Here is a 27,530-nt window from a genome sequence, read left to right on the forward strand (position 1 = left end):
AAAGAGTATAAAACTGAGTAATGCCATTTCTCTTGAAAATCTCATGTGAAACTGTGAACTTGTGACTTCAGAGTGCTAATATTCTGCTAACAATATATCTGGGACAGTGTTTTTTTATTATGAGATTACCTTAACTATTTCATGTGCACTGTTACGATCTTATTTCTGTTGTCACATATTCTGCCACTGTGACTTTTAACCACACCTGTGACATTGTTTAGTAGTTATGTGATTCTTCTACCTTATAGTGTTCCTAAGGAGGAGAAGCACTTTTGTTTACTTGTATACACTGAATTGTTAAACTGGAGCTAGCTACTGACTATAATAAAGTGAAAATATATTGGGATTAACAACCTTCAAAACTCATTTCAGTTTACATAATTTGAATCTTTTTTTCAGCATGTTATTCCAGCTTGGTGACACATGAGACTTCAGGATTCTTCAAAACTGAGTGCAACCAAAAGTCCATAATAAGAATGTAATTAGGACATGGATGTTACACCAGACAACTTTATACAATTAGTTATTGATTGCACTACATCCAGTCATGACGGTGAAGAAGAAGCCAACTTAAATTGGGTAATATTAGTGTACACCACATACAGCAAAACAAAATTATGTCGCAAGTTGCAAGGGATGGGGGTAATAGCTGAAACAATTGGTTTTTGGTGATATCGGTTTTTTGGTTTCCAGTGTAACCTGGCTGTTAAAAACTACTCAAAATAACAGTTTTCTGAAATAAGCAATTTCCGGGTTTCACTTATATTATTACCCGGAATAAATGTAGACTTCAAATAAAGATTGAAAAATTATAATGAAGGTGGACAAATAAGAGATTTTGATCGATATGGTTTTGAGGCTGTGGCAGAAATTGGTCTCATTGTTTCCAGAAAAGAGGATGAAGGTGAAGGGGACAGATGCAACGATGGTGAGAGAAGGAGGTCACAAGCTGATGGCTTCCCCACATCTTCACTTTTGAATGGTATCAGTTTTTCACCCTGAAGCAACCACTAAATTAAAGCTTCAGTTATTATCCCAAATTTATAGCATGTCAGTTTCATTTAAAGTATATCAATCAAATTTGCCTTCTCTTCATTAGCTGTTTTCTCCTTGCATTATGTCACAAGTTTGTTGTGCCTCCTCCAGTTTTTCATCTTTTAAAGCAAACACTTCCAAATTAGGGAGGTGCCATTCAGCAGTACTGCCAATGTCCAAGAACGACAGTGAGAAACTTAAGTATCGGCTAAATGGGGGCAAGTCTTGCACACACCAAGTACATGTGTACTGTCTAATAAACCACGCCACTCGATAACAGGTACAGTAGTGTCTCTGTGCCGCTTTTTATGCGTTGATTCTGTTGCTTGTTGTAACTATGGGCACTAATTAAAACAGCATTGAACGCTTTTTCCACTTTCTGTAATAACCCAATGTTTCAACCAATGGAAATTTTGTGAATAAACATTACTCGTTTTTAAAGGGTTTTATTTAAACAGGCAATTTAGCAGTGCTGCTACGGCAAACTGATATTCTCGTTTTTTACCATGTGATTAGTGTAAAACAAAAGAAACCTATAATAACTGAGATAGAACAAATACCAAAAGACAATGCTTACTCATAGCTAAAATATCGGTATTGGATTTAACCGTTCTGTTTTCCCTGTTCCTAGTCCATTGTTGATATCCATTACTATCCAATAAAATGTGAATGATATAAGGATTTTCTACATTATAAGAACATATCTGCAAGCCACAGGCATCAGTATATAGTTGCATTTGCCTTGAATGATTATATATGTCTATCACATAAATGTTTTATTTTCATTCTTGTTATAAATGATTATATAAGAATATGTAACTTTTATATCATGAATGTATGCAGAAAAAAAAAGTATTGGTAGCTGTTTAGCAGGTGGATATCATATAAAACAAAATAAATAAATAATATGAATATAATAGAGGGAAACATTCCCCGTGGGAAAAATACATATCTAAAAACAAAGATGAATTAATGATATGAATTAATAAAACTCATCTTGAATTTTGTGTGTATGTTTGTGTTTGTTTGTGTGTCGATCGACGTGCCAGCGCTTTCGTTTGGTAAGTCTAACCAAATGAAAGCACTGGCAGGTCGATAGACACACAAACAAACACAAACATACACACAAAATTCAAGCTTTCGCAACCAACGGTTGCTTCATCAGGAAAGAGGGAAGGAAAGACGAAAGGATGTGGGTTGTAAGGGAGAGGGTAAGGAGTCATTCCAATCCCGGGAGCGGAAAGACTTACCTTGGGGGAAAAAAGGACAGGTATATACTCGCACACACACACACATATCCATCCGCACATACACAGACACAAGCAGACATTTGTAAAGGCAAATGTCTGCTTGTGTCTGTGTATGTGCGGTTGGATATATATATATATATCTGTGTGTGTGTGTGTGTGTGTGTGTGTGTGTGTGTGTGTGTGTGTGTGTGTGTGTGTATCTGTCCTTTTTTCCCCCCAAGGTAAGTCTTTCCGCTCCCGGGATTGGAATGATTCCTTACCCCTCTCCCTTACAACCCACATCCTTTCGTCTTTCCCTCTCCTTCCCTCTTTCCTGATGAAGCAACCATTGGTTGCGAAAGCTTGAATTTTGTGTGTATGTTTGTTTGTGTGTCTATCGTCCTGCCAGCGCCGTCGTTTGGTAAGTCACATCATCTTTGTTTTTAGATATATAAAATAAATAAATATATAAACTGAACCTTCAAAGCCATGCTGGATTTAATACTTACAGTGCTAAAGTGCAGTATTTGGTAGTTAATGTATTATAATTTGCCTACTAACAAAATATCACGTGTAGTAGCACTGACACATAAAAGGTCTGTCAAAATCATATTGTTTCTGGTGCAACATGATGTAAAAGTCAGGAAATGCCAAAATAATATGTGTTACCTTCAATCTATCTCTGTACAGTTCCAAATTAGGCTACTAATATAAGTCATAAAATAGCCAGAGAAAGTGCAGTTACTGCTCAGTAACATTCAAAAACACATTTTCTCCATATTGTTATTTCTATTTTAGTTCTCCCAATCATTTTCCAACAATGTATGTATATTTTGATAAACTCTATAGGTATATTAAGATATGATGATAGATGACAATCACCAGATGTGATGGTACATTCATATATAGATGGATCAACCAAGATCTGACATACTGCTATACAAATGTGGCACTTCTCTTTCTCCTTCCTTTTATCATGCCCTACAGATTCTCAAATGCCATTGACTCTGCCTAGCCTTTCAAATCCACTTATCCACCACCACCCTGATCCTCTACCACCTTATAAAACTCCCCACTCTCCTTTTAAATCTTGAACACCTCCGAATATCCTATGTTATCTGTAAACTTGATGCTACACACCCCCAAGTTTCCTCACTTGTCACTGCTCAAATCTTTTAACTAACCAAGAAATCTGTCTTTTGTATCTTAAATAATACAACTGAATATGTGTCCTTTTATTATGTCAAACATTCATTTTGTCAACCATACTGCCAAATTTTATAACATGTTTTAATATTTTACTTCCAAATGGTTGAACAGCGAGGACTTGTAACTGCTCACAGCCCACCCCCTGCCCACATGGGGCGAAGGGAACGAAATAACAAAAAGGGAAAAATGGTTTGACATAATTACATGAAAGGCAAAAATCTGTCATGGCAATTCCACGTTCCCCTTCCTCACACAGAGTAGCAAATTAAATAATTGGCATATTTAAGTTGTGTATACAAGAAAAACTTTCACTCACAGTTTGCATAATTGTTTCCCTCTTTTATTTTTGTATTTGCTAATGTTGTGTTTCTTTTATCTTATATGTTAAGAAAGATTCATTTTAAGAACAATTATCAAGCAAAAGGGTTTTTAAATTCTCCATAAACAAGGGTAAAACAATGTATTTAATTATTTTGACAAGTGGAACATTTCAATCCCCGTTGGAAAAAAAAAAAAAAAAAAAAAAAAAAAAAAAAAAAAAAAAAACAAAGGGAAGGATTTCTGTCGTATTAACATGGAGATTCATTTTATGTTTGTTGACATACTATGGGTATTCTATTAATTGCTGTTATTTTCTACATGCTTGGAAGTGCTCAGCATATAGACACTATCAAGATATGAAATAGATGAATGTTGGAAAGGCAGCTCTTCTACACACATCTGCTGGCTTTGTACTAATCATTGTTCCCATTTCTCTTTTCTTAGGTTGGTGGTGGTTGATGATGATAAAATACTGTATGTTGCCAATCCGTAATAACGCAAAGAATGACACCATGTATATTTCAGACTTATACAACTCTAATTCGGAAATGACGTGAGGCCTAGAGAAGGTAACACACAAATGTCGAAATATGTCTTGTAGACGCAATGTAATGTTCTACACAACTAGCAGTTTCGACTGCTCATTGTCTGTCACTTTCAAGTAAATATGTACGTATTTTCGAAATATAGCAGTAATAGTTCGAAAATAATGTCATACACGAAACAAAACACGATAGAATACAGCAATTTTATATCGAATGTCGTAAAACGCACTGGTAATCCAAGTTATAGTGCGCATACACCTGGCCAGATTCACGGTGAAGTAGACCAATCTGGTATTAATCTTTTAATTGTGGTTTTCTGGATATCAGTTTCACTAGCGTATTCTCTTAAAATACGCTATTTAGTAGGGCATCATGATCTCTTAATGCCATACGTACGAGGACATGAAAACTGAAGTTAAACGAACAGTTGAAATTTTAAATTGACCGCCTCCGCGGAGAAGGTTAGAACAATAGTTGAAAAATAAACTCAAGAATTGAAAAAAAAATCTGTCTTGTAAAACCGCAATTTGTTTAATAATGACTTCAAAGTTCTGCTTGCTTTGCTAATAGGGTCGAAATCAAATCAGAGGATTAAAATAAGTCACTATAATATAACATTATTCTATCGCGAGATGAATATATTTTAATTCACTCCACTGTTCCGTTAAATCCAGGGCTATTAAAATCAATCCCGGCATATAATCACTTGACCTTTGACGTACAACTTCCGTCACTACGTACTTCCTACTTCAGCTAATCAGCTGTATGCACACTTCAACTTGGCTGCACAGAACACCAATGTATGGCCCTGGCCCATAACTTTTTGGATGCAGCGATGCTAGCGCTCCACGTGGTAACATGTCACATTGCAGTGAACAGAAGACAAGCGACTTCTTTGATCAACAAGGCCCTAGAATTGATCAAATATTTGACGACATTTGACAAAGTTCCCTATTTCATCATCACATTTCTTTGACAAAGAAAGGCGATCGCCGTAAGAACTTTCTTGAGCCTGTCCTGACTCCATTGGCCAGGTCTCAAACAGATTTCGGGCAGGTACAATCGACTCGGACACTTTCGTGTGGTCATGACTATCCGTGATAGCTATTCGATCAAAACTGACATCATATTATTACAAAACTACTCGATACGTGAATATTCTTCTCCCGAAAGATGATAAAGCCTTATTTTCTTATTTGCTTAAATACGTGACACCCAGGCCTTGCAATATTACGCTGACTGATGAAATGTTAGTCAGCCAATCAGCAATAAGTTGACGCCTTCGGGTATCCCCCGATTTTTTTTTACCGTCACCAGATAAAGATATAGTCGTAAAGGCTCACTGTGTCCACTCCACGTCGTTGTATAAGTAAGTGTAGAGGTGAGTATTGCAGATGTTAATAGCTCTGTACCACATAACAGTAGTGAATTTAGTTAGTATGAAATCTGCGTTATAGTGCTTATGAGGAATTATCCATACGGATGTACCGTAGTTAAGAATTGTCGGACTAGAAAAAAATCGAAAAATATAGTTAAACCTTGGTATATTAGTTTTCATGACGTCTACGCAATTCATAATGAGAATAATTATGCATGGCACTGAAACTTTGCCAGACAGCTTGGATTGCATTAGGTACAGCTGTGATAGACAATTGTTTTCCGACGTAGATGGACAAGTGTTACTGTTTTTTTTTCGTTGCAACGGTTACTCCAGAATAACCGTTTGGCCCACCTCTATACCAGAGTCTGAAGTTTATATTGAATTCCAGCGTATTGACGAAAACGTGCGGACAGGCTCATGCGGCAGTCGTATTTATTATCATTGTTACATGGTATAATGTTTTGAGGAAATTCTTCACATAAGCACGTGGTAATCATTGGCTGGAAACGCTATATGACATGTTCATGGAATTAATTTTTACATCTTCAAATGTGTTGTACACAGTTAGTTATGAAATAAAGGTTACGAAGAATAACATTGAAATATATTTGCACTCATATATAGCCTGTGGTTAACAAGCAGTCGTATTTAAAAAACTGTGTGGCATTCATAAAGTTAAGAGATCTCTGGACATGATTAAACAGCGTAAGAATCGGAACACGTGGTATTTACGTCTCGCAGAGGAATGTGTCAAGAACTTGGCTAGAGGGTGTGGCAACAGCCGATCTTAAGTAGCAGTAGCAGGCACAAATCGAATTACTGGGCAGATGGGTTAATTTTTGTCTTATATGTCGATCCACAAATTTAAGAGCTTATAAACCAAAATAAATAAGTAGCCTCTGAGAGAGTAGCACGTACAGATCACAAATTAATGCACAGGTGGTTTTATTTTTATCTTATCTGTTTTCTAAACCAAAGAGCGAATAAACCGCATTGGTCGTTTTCGAATTTCTACTTGCGTATTACGAAATTATACAGTTTTATTGACCCACTACAGTAAGATAGCTCCAAAGCACATCATTGTAAGTACGGTTTGATGTGCTGAAGTTTTGGGAAATGCTACTTCGGCATATTTAAAACCCTTAATGTTTATATTACTTTTACACATTTGTTTGTACATAAAATATTTAAAAAGACATGTATGTTAACAATGACATTTGTATTAAACATTTTACAATATACTGCGCAATCACACCTAATTAAAAATCACTGTAAGCGATCAAGAAGCTACTGCTTTTAAATATTATTTTTAATATATTTAGTCACTAATATTATTAACATTCTTTTGAAGTAGTTACATGACATTATAGAAACACGTGGTTATGGAGTTGTGGTTTGCGTGCTTTGGCTGTTTGAGCATGTATGGTAATGTTTGTGGCCTAAAGTGCAACAGTTGTAACAGATTTTGATGATACCTTGACATTATAGAAATGCAGAAGACAAGATAATGGCACACAATAAATTCAAAAATTGAAAGGTGAAGGAAATTGTGGAACATAGTGAATTGTATTTAAATAATTTCAGAAGGTGATCAAAATCTTGACATTATTAAAGGTAAATTGGTTACACCAGAAGAAAGTGCTCAAAATTATGAAACCGATCTGGGTGTAAAACAAAGCCTAATGAAAAGGCAAGAAAATGCCTAATTTTGTAATTTGGACCTAAGACTTTGCTTCAGGTTGATGAAGGCAAAACCACCAGTGATGTTTGGGACATGCTGTGTAAGATTTATGATGTCTACTCATCCAAAAACATTGATATGCTTAGAAACAAATTTAATTATATTGTGTGGGAAGCATCTCTGATGTACAAGGTCATCCAGTGAAAATTGGTCTTAACTTGCTTTGTTAAACAAGCCAATTTATGACAGTGATATTTATGTGCAATTTTTGGAAACTTAGCCCAAGCAGTTTGATTATATTTATGTAACATGGCATGGTTAACATACTGATAATAAAACAAGGAATAAGTTACAAAAACAGTGTTTAAATTATGAGTTAAGAAAACAGATTGTGTATGTGAAAGTGTTGCTACAGAAACAGATTTTTATAGTTGATGCTTTTATCTAAAGTACTGTCTGAAAGAAGCTGCATGAATATTCAGTCAGATCTCGATAAGATTTCAAAGTGGTGCAAAGATTGGCAACTTGCTTTAAATTTTGGTAAATGTGAAATTGTGCACTTCACAAAACAAAGAAATGTAGTACCCTGTGACTACTATATCAATGAGTCACAGTTGGAATTGGCCACCTTGTACAAATACCTGGGTGTAATACTTCATTTGGATATGAAATGGTATGATCACATAGCCTCAGTCAAGGATAAAGCAGGTGGTAGACTTTGGTTTATTGTTAAAATACTGGGAAATACAACCTATCTGATACAGTAGACCACAACATATTGTTAAATAAGTTAGATGACCTGGGAATAAGGGGGCTTGTGAAAAAGTGGTTCTAGTCATATCTAAAAAATAGAAGACAGATAACTGAAATCTCACATATTTCAAGTTGCTCAAACTATATTGTAAAGTATACTTCAGACCCAAATTATGTAAATATAGGTGTCCCACAGGGTAGTGTCCTTGGCCCAGTACTATTCCTCATTTACATAAACGACTTCCCACAGAGCATCAAGCATGGACAAACAATATTGTTTGCAGATGACTCAAATGTTCTAATCAGTGACAAATCACCAGATGCACTAAAAGAAAAAGCCGAACAAACACTAAACAGTGTACGTGAGTGGGCATCCAATAATAAACTAACACTAAATTTTTTAAAGAAACAAATGCTGTTAACTTCTATATCTGCAAAAAACCACACTATGACAACTTTAAGTCAAACGACGAAACTATAGAATGTGTAGACTACACAAAATTTCTTGGTATGCATGTTGACAGTCAGTTTAAGTGGGAAGAACATATTAAAATACTTACTAACAGAATCGCTACAGCATGCAATGCTCTTAGAATTCCGATTGCAGTGTGTGATACTACATGTGTCAGATCTGTATATTTTTCTTATATCCACTCTGTTATTACCTATGGAATAACATTTTGGGAAGCCAACAGTAAAAATATTCAAACAGTTTTCAAATTACAGAAAAGAGCAATTCGTATAATAACCAAGAGTGGCAGTAGGGTTCACTGCCTTAAACATTTCCAAAAGTATTTAATAAAAGTTATTACGCAGTAACGGACATCTGAATTAAAACATGTAGCGTAATTAAAGTAGCCTGCATTGTAATACATGAGGAAGTAATTATAATATGAAATCCAGAATTGTACAGTAATATAAGGAAATTACATAAGGATATGAAACTAATGTAAGATACCTCAAAAATGTGTGTAAATACTAATTTTATGTGTATAAATTGTAGTATATTATATGTAAATTCTTACATGGATTAATAAATAAATCAATCAGTCATTCAATCAAAAAGCTAAATTGGTAGACCCTTGAAGATAGATCTAAACTACCCCGAGAAAGCTTATTTAAAAAGCGTCAACAACTGGCTTTAATTGATGACCCTAGGAATATATTATAACCTCCTACGTATTGCTCACATAGGCGTAAGAGAGGACAAGATTAGCTTAATTACAGATGCACAGAGGCATTTAAACAATGATTCTTCCAGTGTTCCATATGTGAATGGAAAGGGAAGGAACCGTACTAACTAACACAATGAGACGTGTTCTCTGCCATGCACTTCACAGTAGTTTGCAGAATGTAGATGTAGAAAGTAATGATTTGGATGTAGTTGCAATGTCAGCCTCTATCCTTGCTGCTGTGGTGAAGCTTGTAGTTGATTTAGTCAATAACGAAGTACAAGAAAAGAATGTATCATCTGGAGGTACACCTCATTCTAAGGCAAAAAACAGTATAGAACAGATAGTGAAACATAGAAAATGTGGGATAAATTAACTAAAACTAAGGAAATTGATTAAAAAAAACAACATTTACATGTCCATGGGAGTGTGCCAAATTATACCATGCTCAGAAGCCCAGCTTTGAAAGATACTGTAACTGAAACAATGTTGATGAAGATTGAAGCCTTGAGCATAGCCTATGTCAGACAAGGTTGGATATGAGTGAATGTACCAAAGCATATTGTGGCTTTTATTGTTTCTTTTACAAAGTATTGGAACAGGAATACAGATTTTATTGGAATAGTATTGTATGAAAGTCTTTTACATAAACTGTGCTGAAGAGCCAAAGAAAGTGGTACACCTACCTCATATTGTGTAGGGACACCGCGAGCACGCAGAAGTGCCGCAACACGATGTGGCATAGACTCAGACTAATGTCTGAAGTAGTGCTAGAGGGAATTGAATTGACACCATGCCATAAATCCCTAAGAGTACGAGGGGGTGGAGAGCTCTTCTGAACACCACGTTGCAAGACATCCCAGATATGCTCAATAATGTGCATGTGTGGGGAGTTTGGTGGCCAGCGGAAGTGTTTAAACTCAGAAGAGTGTTCCTGGAGGTACTCTGTAGCAATTCTGGATGTATGGGGTGTTGCATTGCCCTTCTCAAATTGCGCAAGTCTGTTGGAATGCAGGTGATCAGACAGGATGCTTACGTGTGTGTCACCTGTCGGAGGCATATCTAGATGCATCAGGGGTGCCATATCACTCCAACTGCACATGCCCCAGACCACTACAGAGCCCCCACCAGCTTGAACAGTCCCCAGCTGACATGCAAGGTCCATGGAATCATGAAGTTGTCTCCATACCCGTACACATTCATCCGCTCGATACAATTCGAAGCAAGACTCGTCCGACCAGGCAACATGTTTCCAGTCATCAACAGTTCAATGCTGTGTTGACGGACCCAGGTGAGGTGTAAAGTTTTGTGTCGTGCAGTCATCAAGGATACACGAAGGGGCCTTCAGCTCCGAAAGCCCATATCTATGATGTTTCATTGAATGGTTCACACACTGACACTTGTTGATGTCCCAGAATTGAAATCTGCAGCAATTTGCAGAAGGGTTGTACTTCTGTCATGTTGAATGATTCTCTTCAGTCATTGTTGTTCCATTTCTTGCAGGATCTTTTTCTAGACGCAGCGATGTTGGAGATTTGATGTTTTACCGGATTCGTGATATTCATGATATACTCGTGACATGGTCGTAAGGGAAAATCCCCACTTCATTGCTACCTCGGAGATGCTGAATCCCATCATTCGTGTGCTGACTATAATCACACATTTAAACTCATTTAAATCTTTATAACCTGCCATCATAGCTGCTGTACTGATCTAACAACTGTGCCAGAAGCTGTCTTATATAGACGTTACTGATTGCAGTACCGTAATCTGCCTGTTTTCATATCTCTGTATTTAAATACACATGCCTATACCAGTTTCTTTGACATTTCACTGTGTATTGTAATTTATTCTCTGTAGAAATAGTAAGGTTCATCAGTAGTGTATGCTGCATTATCTCAGGCGTGCTGTTTAAGTAGATGCTTGGTATCAGATAACAATAAAAGTATTGTTCAATGACAGTCAGAAGCCTAGGCTTAAGATGTGTCTATTGCCTGAATCCTGGAGATGGTTTGGTTATTTTATGCTGAGGACACCATAGTACTTGTCCAATGTAGTGTGCCTCTTGAAAACCAATATCTGAATTGGGAGATTTTTCGTTTATGATGTTGGTGATGGTGAAGATTTTATGGTTTTATTTCCTTACTCTTATTTACCTATCTGAGGCAATGAGAACATCTACAAGTTATTTGTTTGTTGTTGAAGGGAAAGAATTGTGTTAAGATGAATTTGAGTCACTACCTAATGCATGTTAATTTCTATAATTACCTGACCAGGATTCAGTATTTAATGGTAGTTTTATTACAGAAAAGAAAGTTTTCTTGGTGTGTAGACCACCATGTTTCAAATATGCGTACAATATTATTGGTTACACTTATATAGATGAAAGTACGTATTAATGTGACCTAATTTTAAACACAGTGCTACTAATGAAAGTCTTTCTTCATAGTTCACAATTAAAGAAAGAAATGAGCAAGTTTTTCCATCATTATGAAGGTCTGTACAAAATTATAGGGGTTTCACATCCAAAGGCTGATTTCTTAGTAGACCATTTGAGTGGAAAAGAAAAAGGTCTCTATAACATACATGCAATCAAAAGATATGTGTCATAAGAAATATACCTTACATCGTACATAGTTGTACATTAGTTTGTGGCAAACAGTAGAAATTAACAAACTTATGCCAGGAAAATGGATTACACAACCGAGATATTATAAGGTGTTCCTTTTTCTGAGTGGAGCCGTGTTTTAGCTCCACCACTTTTGATTGGGGGAGGGGGGGGGGGGGGATCAAGGAGGATATACTCTTAGCTATGAAGTGTATGCATGATGGGCTGACAACCCATGTACACCTGCTGCACCATATATTCGGAGAGCATTGGAGGAGAAGGTGATGTGGTAAATGCTATTAACAGGATATTGTACTGTAACCTTTATGTATGTACAATGTGATGAAAAGGTGGACCTAGAGGAAAAGGAGGATACAATATAGGGACACTGTCACTGTGGATAAATAACATACAGAGATAATCTTTCTGTGGAAGATGAATTTATGTGAGTTGGTTAACCTGTTTGGTATGCTAAATTAAATATCACATAGTAAAGAGACAACTGAGTTTTTTATGCTATTCTCTAGGTTTGCAAAAAAGATAGGAAACTGATTACAGAATGTTCTAGAACAAATAATTGCTACTTGTTCAAAACAGGGAACTCCTCTGGTTTGGTGGCAGTTCATAAAGGCTGAAGGTGTTTGATGGACTAACTGGTGTCATAACAATGAATTCGGTGTTCCCTGTAACAAACACACAGGGCAGTATTCCTTTATAGCTCTGACAGTTTTGTAGAGTCTCTATTCTTTTCTTAATTTTCTTGCCCAAGGTGTAGCATACGTCTAGTGATGTACAAAAGTTTTATGTGCGTGGCTAGAAAAACAAGAGTTCTGGAATAAATGTTCTTGATTAGATGAATTATGGACTGTCCAACTAAATTACTACTGGACTGTAGGTCTTATTAACGAGTAGTTCACGAGAGAACACAAATATTGTAAAACCGTGTAATGATCCACGTGGATAATAAATATTTGTTGTCTGAGGTTTCATATCCATAGTGAGAAAAATGACTGCCAGGCAAAAATCTTAAGATACTTAATCAAAGTGTAATATATACCTTTGATTTATGAGTTACAATCTATGGCGGAGAATTCCACAGTTAATAAATATGAATGAAAATACAATTCAACTTTGATTGTTCATTGAAGGGATATATGATAGTAATGCTTGTAGTGAGAAGATTAAAATGAATTTCAACTTTAAATTTTTACTGATGGGTTAGTGTTTCACAGTACTAATGACATCATTCGTGTGAGGGGAGGATTCTGTAGTGTAAGATATCAGTTTCATGAAATGATGTGTTGCACAGGCATTTTTGTACACTGATGAATGATGATCATCACTATGAAAAGTTTGTCTTCAAAGGTAATATATAATCTGCTGTTTGGATGTATGTGTCATGAGAGGGATCGATCTGCAAGTAGGGACGATAATAAACTTCATACCTAATTTGGAGTACCTGCTAATCAAGAAGTTTACTTGATGTTGTCAGTTCCTACCTTGGAGATATGGTGTGCGCTATAGAGGAAGAGTGGCCGTGAAGATACGTATGATGTCACAGGAACAAGAGAAAACTTGTTATACAGATATAGTCAGTTGGAATCTGTTAATTAAGACAGAATGTTTTTGGACTTTGTCCTTATCAATGTTTTTCTGATGTTCTGAATGACGTAACAATTTCTTTTTTTCAAAAAAATTATGTCTCCTTGCAACATGTGACATTATTCTTGTGGTGCATAAATCTGTTTTTTCTTTTTTTCCCAGAAAAGTTGCTTCATAATATCATACAGTGTTACATGGCTATTGAAAATACATTATAGGAGTTGTGCAACATACTTTCACTCATTCTTACTGATACTCAAATTTGTCTTATTAAGTATGTTACTTTTGATAACTGAATACTTATAGAGACTATGTGACAGTCTTGTGTGACTGCTTACTGAAAACTAATGGGCAAACTAAATTTGATAACAAGCAGAAATTTCCTTTCTGAAACTCTGATCCATTGAGAAACATTTAATAGAAACTTTGAGCATGTTGTTGTTGTTGTTGTTGTGGTCTTCAGTCCTGAGACTGGTTTGATGCAGCTCTCCATGCTACTCTATCCTGTGCAAGCTTTTTCATCTCCCAGTACCTACTGCAACCTACATCCTTCTGAATCTGCTTAGTGTATTCATCTCTTGGTCTCCCTCTACGATTTTTACCCTCCACGCTGCCCTCCAATACTAAATTGGTGATCCCTTGATGCCTCAGAACATGTCCTACCAACCGATCCCTTCTTCTGGTCAAGTTGTGCCACAAACTTCTCTTCTCCCCAATCCTATTCAATACTTCCTCATTAGTTATGTGATCTACCCATCTAATCTTCAGCATTCTTCTGTAGCACCACATTTCGAAAGCTTCTATTCTCTTCTTGTCCAAACTATTTATCGTCCATGTTTCACTTCCATACATGGCTACACTCCATACGAATACTTTCAGAAATGACTTCCTGACACTTAAATCAATACTGGATGTTAACAAATTTCTCTTCTTCAGAAACGCTTTCCTTGCCATTGCCAGCCTACATTTTATATCCTCTCTACTTCAACCATCATCAGTTATTTTGCTCCCCAAATAGCAAAACTCCTTTACTACTTTAAGTGCCTCATTTCCTAATCTAATTCCCTCAGCATCACCCGACTTAATTAGACTACATTCCATTATCCTTGTTTTGCTTTTGTTGATGTTCATCTTATATCCTCCTTTCAAGACACTGTCCATTCCATTCAACTGCTCTTCCAAGTCCTTTGCTGTCTCTGACAGAATTACAGTGTCATCGGCGAACCTCAAAGTTTTTATTTCTTCTCCATGAATTTTAATACCTACTCCGAATTTTTCTTTTGTTTCCTTTACTGCTTGCTCAATATACAGATTGAACAACATCGGGAAGAGGCTACAACCCTGTCTTACTCCCTTCCCAACCACTGCTTCCCTTTCATGTCCCTCGACTCTTATAACTGCCATCTGGTTTCTGTACAAATTGTAAATAGCCTTTCGCTCCCTGTAATTTACCCCTGCCACCTTTAGAATTTGAAAGAGAGTATTCCAGTCAACATTGTCAAAAGCTTTCTCTAAGTCTACAAATGCTAGAAACGTAGGTTTGCCTTTCCTTAATCTTTCTTCTAAGATAAGTCGTAAGGTCAGTATTGCCTCACGTGTTCCAGTGTTTCTACGGAATCCAAACTGATCTTCCCCGAGGTTGGCTTCTACTAGTTTTCCATTCGTCTGTAAAGAATTCGTGTCAGTATTTTGCAGCTGTGACTTATTAAGCTGATAGTTCGGTAATTTTCACATCTGTCAACACCTGCTTTCTTTGGGATTGGAATTATTATATTCTTCTTGAAGTCTGAGGGTATTTCGCCTGTTTCATACATCTTGCTCACCAGATGGTAGAGTTTTGTCAGGACTGGCTCTCCCACGGCCATCAGTAGTTCCAATGGAATATTGTCTACTCCGGGGGCCTTCTTTCGACTCAGGTCTTTCAGTGCTCTGTCAAACTCTTCGCGCAGTATCATATCTCCCATTTCATCTTCATCTACATCCTCTTCCATTTCCATAATATTGTCCTCAAGTACATCGCCCTTGTATAGACCCTCTATATACTCCTTCCACCTTTCTGCTTTCCCTTCTTTGCTTAGAACAGGGTTTCCATCTGAGCTCTTGATATTTATACAAGTCGTTCTCTTATCTCCAAAGGTCTCTTTAATTTTCCTGTAGGCGGTATCTATCTTACCCCTAGTGAGATAGGCCTCTACATCCTTACATTTGTCCTCTAGCCATCCCTGCTTAGCCATTTTGCACTTCCTGTCGATCTCATTTTTGAGACGTTTGTATTCCTTTTTGCCTGTTTCACTTACTGCATTTTTATATTTTCTCCTTTCATCAATTAAATTCAATATTTCTTCTGTTACCCAAGGATTTCTACTAGCCCTCGTCTTTTTACCTACTTGATCCTCTGCTGCCTTCACTACTTCATCCCTCAAAGCTACCCATTCTTCTTCTACTGTATTTATTTCCCCCATTCCTGTCAATTGCTCCCTTATGTTCTCCCTGAATCTCTGTACAACCTCTGGTTCTTTTAGTTTATCCAGGTCCCATCTCCTTAAATTCCCACCTTTTTGGAGTTTCTTCAGTTTTAATCTACAGGTCATAACCAATAGATTGTGGTCAGAGTCCACATCTGCCCCTGGAAATGTCTTACAATTTAAAACCTGGTTCCTAAATCTCTGTCTTACCATTATATAATCTATCTGATACCTTTTAGTATCTCCAGGGTTCTTCCATGTATACAACCTTCTTTCATGATTCTTAAACCAAGTGTTAGTTATGATTATGTTGTGCTCTGTGCAAAATTCGACCAGGCGGCTTCCTCTTTCATTTCTGTCCCCCAATCCATATTCACCTACTATGTTTCCTTCTCTCCCTTTTCCTACACTCGAATTCCAGTCACCCATGACTATTAAATTTTCGTCTCCCTTCACAATCTGAATAATTTCTTTTATTTCATCATACATTTCTTCAATTTCTTCGTCATCTGCAGAGCTAGTTGGCATATAAACTTGTACTACTGTAGTAGGCGTGGGCTTCGTATCTATCTCTGCCACAATAATGCGTTCACTATGCTGTTTGTAGTAGCTTACCGGCATTCCTATTTTCCTATTCATTATTAAACCTACTCCTGCATTACCCCTATTTGATTTTGTGTTTATAACCCTGTAGTCACCTGACCAGAAGTCTTGTTCCTCCTGCCACCGAACTTCACTAATTCCCACTATATCTAACTTTAACCTATCCATTTCCCTTTTTAAATTTTCTAACCTACCTGCCCGATTAAGGGATCTGACATTCCACGCTCCGATCCGTAGAACGCCAGTTTTCTTTCTCCTGATAACGACATCCTCTTGAGTAGTCCCCGCCCGGAGATCCGAATGGGGGACTATTTTACCTCCGGAATATTTTACCCAAGAGGACGCCATCATCATGTAATCATACAGTAAAGCTGCATGCCCTCGGGAAAAATTACGGCCGTAGTTTCCCCTTGCTTTCAGCCGTTCGCAGTACCAGCACAGCAAGGCCGTTTTGGTTATTGTTACCAGGCCAGATCAGTCAATCATCCAGACTGTTGCCCTTGGAACTACTGAAAAGGCTGCTGCCCCTCTTCAGGAACCACACGTTTGTCTGGCCTCTCAACAGATCCCCTCCGTTGTGGTTGCACCTACGGTACGGCTATCTGTATCGCTGAGGCACGCAAGCCTCCCCACCAACTGCAAGGTCCATGGTTCATGGTGGGACATTGAGCATATGTAGTGCAAAAAAATTAGATCCAAGCTTGGTTCTGGTGTTAACTAAGTATACTAAATATGTTTCAGCAGTTTTGAGAACTCACCTGTACGTAGACAACAGGCAGCTATGTTTAAATATATGGTATATTAAATTGCATTTAGTCGGACCTGTCATTGTAACCTATCATACAAACGACCCATTGAATATGTAATTGACTAATCAAATACAAATTATTTAATTACCTCCAGTAAATGTAAATGTCGTGTGACTAGGGCCTCCCATCGGGTAGACCGTTCGCCTGGTGCAAGTCTTTTGAGTTGACGCCACTTCGACGACTTGCATGTCGATGGAGATGAAATGATGATGATAATTAGAACAACACAACACCCAGTCCCTGAGTGGAGAAAATCTTCGACCCAGCTGGGAATCGAACCCGGGCACTTAGGATTGACATTCTGTCACGCTGACCACTCAGCTACCGGGGGCGGACACCTTCAGTGAATTAATTGGAATTAATGATAGTTTTGGGGATAAAATAGTATATTATATAGTCTAACCAAATAAAGCTTGAACAGTCACTATTTTGTAAACTTATTTGTTTCTACATTTATACTCTGCAAACCACTGTGAAGTGCAAGGCAGAGGGCACTTCCCGTAGCACCGCATGTTAAGGTTTCTTCTCATTCCATTTTTGTATGGGATGTGGGGAAAAATGACTGCTTAAATGCCTCTTTGTTTGTGTACTGGAATTTATTTTATTTGTTTATTCATCCAAGGACCATCTTACAATGATATAGGTTTTGTCAGGGTAATACAGTGCAAATTAGTAGCCCAAAATATACAACACACAGCATATGTAACATCCTTTATAAGGATAGGACAGGCAGCCTGTGGGGATAGGACAGGTGATTAGCCATGACCGATTAAGGAACCATCCCGGTATTTGCCTTAGTGATCCAGGAAAACTTGAGAAACCACAAACCGGGATGGCTGGAGAGAACAACTCTACCCTCCCGAGTATGAGGTCAGAGTCGTAACTGCTGCACTGCCTCATTCGGCAAGTCCCTATTGCATAAAGTTCCTTAATTTACACACAATTTGTTTAAGGTAACTTGCAAATAAAACATAGTTTCGATCTCCTGAGGACATCCACTGATGACTCCTAGACTGTTTGCAGTTACTTGTTATGTAAATCATAGTTCACTCTCCACTGCCATACACACTAAGATACCCACTAATGACACCTGGGTTGTAAAGATGCTGATGTACTCCTTGTATCAATTCCAGACTCTATATTCAATATTGAAAAAGTAAGGCAACAGACATTGCTATTGTGCACTCGGTCTCCTTGTGAAAGCAGCAAATGATAATCACGTATTGAAGTGCGATAAGGTGTTATAGTCATTCCCTTATTGTAGGCTACTATTCACTACTCTGACATGGGACCGTATAATGGACTTCAACTTCCCGTTAACTAGGATTTTTAAATGACATGTGAACCAAATATTCTCCATTGTTTTAGAAAGGCATCTATTCCAAAGAATAATGAAAATCCCGATAAGTGCAGCTACAGTTACAACCGAATTGTTATTCAGTGACTACTTTTGCACAATAATAATTACAAGAAATTTTGACAAAAAAGGTAAAAATAAAAAATAGTTAGTGAAATTTGGAAGAAATAAATGAATCTGTTATAATTTTATATCGCAAATTACTTAAGAATGTTTGCCAGCTCACTGTATGAGCAGAAATTACTGTATGATTATTAATTGTTTGTAAACTGTAATTGGGAACTAATCATTGCATTTGGAAACAAAGGCACTGACTCAATCTCAGATGTCTCAATCTCAGATGTAGAAATATAGTTAAGATGATGAATTAAAGTCAATCAGACAACCAGTAGAATAATTTGTACTGAACACATGCACAAAAAAGTTAATTGTTTTCAAAACATTTTGCGTAATGAACAGCTTTACGTTACTCAGTGTAATGCTAACTTTCACTGATTTTAGAAATGCAAATAGACCTATCCATAAATACTTGTTTTCTGTTCATCATCATCATTATCAGCCAATTCAGTCATTAAATGATGTGACCTCTTCAAGTCGTGGAATCAGGTAGGCTTTCAGCAGTCCTCCCCAAGTGGAACAATCTTGGGCAGTTCTCTGCCAGGTGCTACCAGCGATATTCTTGATGTCTTTGTCCCATCTGTCTGGTGCTCTTCCTCTAGGCCTCCGGTGCTCTCTCAGATATCATTCTAGTACTAGCTTCGTCGATCTGCTGTCTTTTCTGCTTGCGGCATGGCCAGCCCAATGCCATTTCGAGGAGCCTACTGTCTCTAAGATGTCATTAACCTTCGTCACAGCCCGGGTGTCATCTGCCCTTTTCCTATCCTTTCTTGTATAGCCCAGTACTGATCTTCCCATGCCTCTCTGTGCTGTCCTAAGTTTCCATTTTGTAAATGAGTTTAGTGTCCATGTGTTGCAACCATATGTCAGCACAGGAAGAATGCATTGATCAAATACGGTTTGCTTCAGATGTACTGGCATTTTTGATCTGAATACTGTTGAATTCCTCCCAAATGCTTGCCAGCCAAGCTCGATGCACCGATAGATTTCTGGCCTTGGACCTCCCGTCATATTTATAATCTGACCGAGGTAGATATATTCACTGACCTCTTCTGATGGACTGTCCTTGACTTTTACATCTCCAGCTGGGACCCATTTGTTGGACTTTAGTTATGTTTTGGAAAGGTTCATGTTCAAGCCAACCAACTGACATTCCAATGCAAGATCTGTAACTAAGTTTTGGAGCTTTGCGAAGTCGTTGGCCAGCAGGGCAATATCATCAGCAAATCTCAAGTTGGTCAGCCTTCTTCCATTAATTGTAATTCCATTACCTTCCCAGCTCAGCTTTGACATAGCAATTTCCAATACAGCTGACAACAGTTTCGGGGAGATAGGATCGCCTTGCGTGACACCCCTCATTGTGCGGAATTCTTGAGTTGATTTGCCGATATTAACATAAGCTGAACAAGTCTCATAGATTCTTGAGTTGATTCACCGATATTAACATAAGATATTGCTGAGCACTTCAATGTACGGTGCTCTCACTCCTTGCTCACTCAAAGCTTGGAGGACAGCTATATGACTGATGGAGTCAAACACCTTTTCATAATCAACAAAGGCAATGCAGAGAGGAAGTTGGTATTCATTTGCTCTGCTTCTCACTTCACTAACATTCAGAATATGGCCAATAGTGCTAAAATTGCTTCGGAATCCTGCTTGTTCTATAGGTTGGGCTGTTTTCTGTTATAGTAAGTTATTTCTGGATAGTTCATAATGTTTCATTTAGCAAAGAATAAGTAATTTTACACTACACTGTTACATAATTTGCAAATGTGAGCAGAGTTCACAGTGCGCACAAAAAAACATGAACTGTATTGTTCTGAAACAATATTTTGTTAATAATCATTTAAATTATGCTTTTACTGTTATGCATTATTCTTTAAGTAGTTGTTCTACCAAGCAACAAAATTCACCGCTTTTAAATGACAGTTTTGGATAGTAGTCAGTTTTGTAAATTGCACCAAAATTAAATAAGCTCAATACTTTCATTATTTTCCAGTTCTTCCATTGGTGGTATTTTCAGAGTCAATAATGGTGATAGGGTAGGATCCTGTTAGGTAAATGATTGAGATAAAGTTCATTTACACTCTAACAGTTGATGTACTAAACAGTTTGCTGTTCAATTAAGAAAAACTGCTGTGTTGGCTAGCCTTGTTCAATCTAAAGATGAAACTGTTTGGGCGTTACTTTGATGAGCTGCTGCTGGTGTGATGTAAGGCATTGTTCACTGACAATGTGTGGCAACAAGCTTTTCTTTATTGTCACTCCATATAACAGGTTTGAATCAACAGTACTGTTCTTGAATATTAATTCCTGTTCATGATAATGTACTGTGCAAGTTCAGAACCACATAATATGCCTGGGCATGTATTAAAAATCTTACATTCCCGCACACACCATTTGCACTTGACCACTTGTCACTAGCAACTCTCTCCGCCGGCCCGAGATGCCGGAGTTTGCACTCATGTCTGCAAGGGGTGTGTTTAGTTGTCTGCATGTATGGTGTGTGTCTCTCTTTTACTGATAAAGGCTGTGACCAAAAGCTTTATGTAAATGTCTTTTAATTGTGCCTGTCTGCAACATAATGTGTCTTCTTTAGGATAAGTAGCACTCTTATCTTTTCCTACTTTTTTTGCTATTCCTACCTAGAGCTTCCATTGTTTGAATTAATTCTTTGGCATTTAATTACATGACAACAATAATAAAATAATTAAAGATACATATGACAGAAGCCCACGCCTACTACAGTAGTACAAGTTTATATGCCAACTAGCTCTGCAGATGGTGAAGAAATTGATGAAATGTATGATGAGATAAAAGAAATTATTCAGATAGTGAAGGGAGACGAAAATTTAATAGTCATGGGTGACTGGAATTCGAGTGTAGGAAAAGGGAGAGAAGGAAACATAGTAGGTGAATATGGATTGCGGCTAAGAAATGAAAGAGGAAGCCGGCTGGTAGAATTTTGCGAGATACTAAAATTTATCAGATAGATTATATAATGGTAAGACAGAGATTTAGGAACCAGGTTTTAAATTGTAAGACATTTCCAGGGGCAGATGTGTACAACTGAACTCGGGCTCGTTTACTACCTATTTTTCACGTGGCTCATCTGCAAAGAGGGTTGGTAGTAAACGGTTGCATTTGCGCCCCTATTATTGAGTCAGATATTGGCTGGCTTTTTGAACAGCAGTGAATTAAACTATACACGTTCAGATTGAAACATTTATTCAAAAGAAACACTTTAACGTTGTGGCCATGCATTTTTAAGTTCACAAATAATAATTGGTGCAATTTGTACACTGTTTGTCTCACACCCACACACTTTCACTTTGTTCCTTCGCATACACTGGGGTCCATGATTGCACTCGCGGCACTTTGCCGCTCCCCACTCGCCACCACAACGGCCAACCCCCAAGAGACCCCGATTTTCCCGCTCATATCCACAGTACTGAGTCTGGTCACATGACACCACAGTAGTCAAAATAATCGCTAAACAATGGCCACAATCATTTACAATATTTTATAATATTTAAATACTTAAATCTAAATACGTTATATAATTTTACAAATTATCACCACACTTATATAATTCGTTGCAATTAAAAGAAAACTAAAACACTTTGCAACGGAACTATAACGCCCATCAATACACAAAACAAATATTTTCCGGTCTATTTTGCCCAGCATATTATCTCTGCTGCTGTGCTCTAAATTTTAAATTACTTGAAAGAGTTCCATATTATCCCCTATTACCTTACCCCACTTCATGGAGACATTACCTTAGTAATGGCAACATGAAGTAGCACCAAATGGAGTGAACCCATATTACTTTATACATTAAACATTTTAATTAGAACTATAATGGCACCAAAACATGTAGAACAGTGTTATAGTGGTGAGTTAATCAGTGTAAGTACTGTCATCAGAAAACATACATACATAATCCAACAATGTATCCAACTCAAATATACAATTAGATAGTCTCCTATTGAGTCTGATTGGGCAGGCAAAATAAATGCCCATGTTAATCTATATGTAGGTTGCACACTCGCTGCACATTAACACTTCCACTTTTTACACAGTTGTTTCTGTAAGTTGCACGAAGTTATTGTAACCAGATCCTTGTGTTCACAGGTTCACACATTGGAATACAGTCTTTTCAAACTTGTCAGCCAGCAGCACTGTGCTTCCTCTCATTAGCCAAGCCATCCCAAATCCTCATAAATCTTGCCTAGACATGCAGACCCACATTTCCCAGGAATCAGGCTATCCAAATCCTCCCTGGAACATCCTGTTTTCACTGATCAGTTCTTATTGAGGTTTGTACAAATGGCAAACATGCACACAAATCAAACACAAACATGGCATAGTTAAATATATTCTATTTTACCCTTCAAATGTTCCCAGATCAGGAGCTCCGACACTTCTACCCCCCGCACCAAGAGAATTTATTCCCAGATGCAGATTCTTATATATATATATATATACACTCCTGGAAATTGAAAAAAGAACACATTGACACCGGTGTGTCAGACCCACCATACTTGCTCCGGACACTGCGAGAGGGCTGTACAAGCAATGATCACACGCACGGCACAGCGGACACACCAGGAACCGCGGTGTTGGCCGTCGAATGGCGCTAGCTGCGCAGCATTTGTGCACCGCCGCCGTCAGTGTCAGCCAGTTTGCCGTGGCATGCGGAGCTCCATCGCAGTCTTTAACACTGGTAGCATGCCGCGACAGCGTGGACGTGAACCGTATGTGCAGTTGACGGACTTTGAGCGAGGGCGTATAGTGGGCATGCGGGAGGCCGGGTGGACGTACCGCCGAATTGCTCAACACGTGGGGCGTGAGGTCTCCACAGTACATCGATGTTGTCGCCAGTGGTCGGCGGAAGGTGCACGTGCCCTTTGACCTGGGACCGGACCGCAGCGACACACGGATGCACGCCAAGACCATAGGATCCTACGCAGTGCCGTAGGGGACCGCACCGCCACTTCCCAGCAAATTAGGGACACTGTTGCTCCTGGGGTATCGGCGAGGACCATTCGCAACCGTCTCCATGAAGCTGGGCTACGGTCCCGCACACCGTTAGGCCGTCTTCTGCTCACGCCCCAACATCGTGCAGCCCGCCTCCAGTGGTGTCGCAACAGGCGTGAATGGAGGGACGAATGGAGACGTGTCGTCTTCAGCGATGAGAGTCGCTTCTGCCTTGGTGCCAATGATAGTCGTATGCGTGTTTGGCGCCGTGCAGGTGAGCGCCACAATCAGGACTGCATACGACCGAGGCACACAGGGCCAACACCCGGCATCATGGTGTGGGGAGCGATCTCCTACACTGGCCGTATATCACTGGTGATCGTCGAGGGGACACTGAATAGTGCACGGTACATCCAAACCGTCATCGAACCCATCGTTCTACCATTCCTAGACCGGCAAGGGAACTTGCTGTTCCAACAGGACAATGTACGTCTGCATGTATCCCGTGCCACCCAACGTGCTCTAGAAGGTGTAAGTCAACTACCCTGGCCAGCAAGATCTCCGGATCTGTCCCCCATTGAGCATGTTTGGGACTGGATGAAGCGTCGTCTCACGCGGTCTGCACGTCCAGCACGAACGCTGGTCCAACTGAGGCGCCAGGTGGAAATGGCATGGCAAGCCATTCCACAGGACTACATCCAGCATCTCTACGATCGTCTCCATGGGAGAATAGCAGCCTGCATTGCTGCGAAAGGTGGATATACACTGTACTAGTGCCGACATTGTGCATGCTCTGTTGCCTGTGTCTATGTGCCTGTGGTTCTGTCAGTGTGATCATGTGATGTATCTGACCCCAGGAATGTGTCAATAAATTTTCCCCTTCCTGGGACAATGAATTCACGGTGTTCTTATTTCAATTTCCAGGAGTGTATTTTAAGCATCCATACAGCTATATCACTGTACATAAATACGCTCAGTTTTTATTTTTATTTTTTCCCCCCATGAATTCCTATATAAATTTTCACATAATATTTGGCAATATCTTTAAACCCATTCTTTTATGCCATTTCCATGGGTAACTAGATTCAATCATAAATGGCAAACAAACTCACCAAGGTCATAAACTTTTACAAGCATCCACTTAGCCATTAGTGTTCTTTCCCTCACTTCATGGAGACATCTTATAATAAGCAAGTTAATTATTTCCCATATGCCTCTACAATTTGCATATTTAGTGATTGCCCTACATGACTTTCCCAGCAACAATCCTACCCCCACGCACCAGTATCAACTCCAGGTGCCACAGATACATTAGAAATGTTAATAAAATCTCAACTATTTTTTTTTGTTTAGCAAACTATTTGCAGATTTCCTCCCTCCTATATTCTCCACACATTTATACAGAAATAGACTATATGTACAGTAGGTTTCAGTTCCCGTATGACTTTCAACAAGGCTTCAATCACACCCACACCAGTTGTGCGAATCCATTGGACAACAGATTCCCTTATTGCAAATACATACAGTATAATGAGGTTTGTTGACCACCAACAATGGCATCGCAACATACACAGTAACACAAATAATACTCCAATTATAAATACACGTATACATAGCCCCCAATAATTTTTTTTTCAACTCAACATTCTCTTCTTCACTTAATTCTTCCAATTTTCCTGGCAACTTTAAATTTTATTTTACCCCATTCTTCAGGCATCAAAGCTTTATGTAATTTTGCATAGGACACCCAATCACTCAAATCATAATCAGCCTCCTCCTTTCCTAACCATCCACAATTAACATCCTTCAGGCTTGCATCACCAGTTAAGAAAACATAGGTTTCAATTTTATCTTCTGGACAACCTACAGCAACATTCTCCATATCATTACACATTTCCATATCCACACTGAAGTCATTATCACTACCACAGTTAACACCTGCACCCACAAGCACAGTAACCTTATCAGTAGGTAATTTACCAGCATTTTCCACAGTGTCAAATACACCACTCATATTAGCCTTTACATCACACTGAATAACCCTCTCCTCACCTTTTCCACAATTCTCCATACTATTTCCAATAGACATCTCTACCTATTCATCACACCCATTATTACTGTGAACATTGCCCCTTAATTCCATATCCACTTCTGTTCCCCCTTTTGATGAAACTACCTCTGTCTCTGATCTTTCAATGGATTTTGCTGCACACAAACCATTATTGTTCTCCTCTGCTTGTAATTTCTCTTCCCTTTTAAACATGTCATCAATGTAAAACTCACACTGTTCATTGCTGATATTAGCCTTGTTCCCTTTTTTACTCTTATACCTTTTATCTGTATTTCTATAATTGTTAAAACCCCCCCATAGATTTTCATTTCCTAAGACAGCAGCCATATGACATATCCCAATTTCCCTATTTTCCTTGCTGACTTTACTACTCATCCCTGTCACAAAGCTATCCTTACACGCAGCTAGAAAGTCAACTGCATGGTATTTATTTTCCCCATTAAAAGGTTTTGACTGAAATCCATGCCCCAGAGGGTACCCCAACAATAAATTTCCATTCCCTGCTGCCACAGTATTAACTGTTTCCCTCAAGACATTTATTTCCCCTTCTAATTCCTTCTTATTGTCAGTAATTCCCTTATGGCAATCCAGCACTCCTATCTTAATGGATTCAATGTCTGCCTCTGTTTGTCTTTGAAATAATGTGCATTTCTGTTCCTGTACCTGAATGTGGCCCACAAGATTACTTTGCACAGTGTCCAACTTGGCTGCTAGGCCTTTTTTAACCTCATCAACTCTCTCAATAACTCCCTCAACAATTTTAACTGTGTTTTCGACCTTATCTGTAATTTGAGTGAATTTGAGATCTAGCTGATCAAATTTTTCACTCACTGTCTTTATTTTATCACTAAGCCTTAATTCCATATCCCCTGTTTTCGAATCCATTTCTCCAACTATTGCAGTTTTTATATTCCCTATTTTCGAGTCTATTTCTCCTAATTTACTAGTAAGTTTTACATAAAATGTACTGAGGTCACTTCCTGGTGTCCAGCCTATTTCTTTTGGCATGCTAGGGCTACTACAGGTACTCCTAACATCCACTGATTCGTCTTCACTTTGAGATTCACGCGTCTCATCGGCCATGGCTAATGAAAGGACACAATTTTGCAGTGTAGCTGCTGGCTGTACTTATCTTTTATATCCTCGTGTGACCCTTGGGTAACAGAAGAAATATTGAATTTAATTGATCAATGGAGAAAATATAAAAACGCAGTAAATGAAACAGGCAAAAAGGAATACAAACATCTCAAAAATGAGATCGACAGGAAGTGCAAAATGGCTAAGCAGGGATGGCTAGAGGACAAATGTAAGGATGTAGAGGCTTATCTCACTAGGGGTAAGATAGATACATACCTACAGGAAAATTAAAGAGACCTTTGGAGAAAAGAGAACCACTTGTATGAATATCAAGAGCTCAGATGGAAACCCGGTTCTAACCAAAGAAGTGAAAGCAGAAAGATGGAAGGAGTATATAGAGGGTCTGTACAAGGGCGATGTGCTTGAGGACAATATTATAGAAATGGAAGAGAATGTAGATGAAGATGAAATGGGAGATACGATACTGCGTGAAGAGTTTGACAGAGCACTGA

General features: G+C 38.4%; 1 protein-coding gene across 1 annotated transcript in view; it reads left to right on the forward strand.

Annotated features, from left to right (window-relative positions):
• Nucleotides 1-5,640: 5,640 nt before the first annotated feature.
• The window catches only part of LOC126418826 (protein argonaute-2-like), a 341,336-nt gene continuing 319,446 nt past the window's right edge, over nucleotides 5,641-27,530 (forward strand). The window contains exon 1 of the mRNA XM_050085806.1: nucleotides 5,641-5,720. The gene's annotated coding sequence lies outside the window, so the exon portion shown is untranslated. The remainder of the gene's footprint in view (nucleotides 5,721-27,530) is intronic.

This window comes from Schistocerca serialis, chromosome 9 (genome assembly GCF_023864345.2).
Source record: "Schistocerca serialis cubense isolate TAMUIC-IGC-003099 chromosome 9, iqSchSeri2.2, whole genome shotgun sequence".
NCBI lineage: Eukaryota > Metazoa > Arthropoda > Insecta > Orthoptera > Acrididae > Schistocerca > Schistocerca serialis.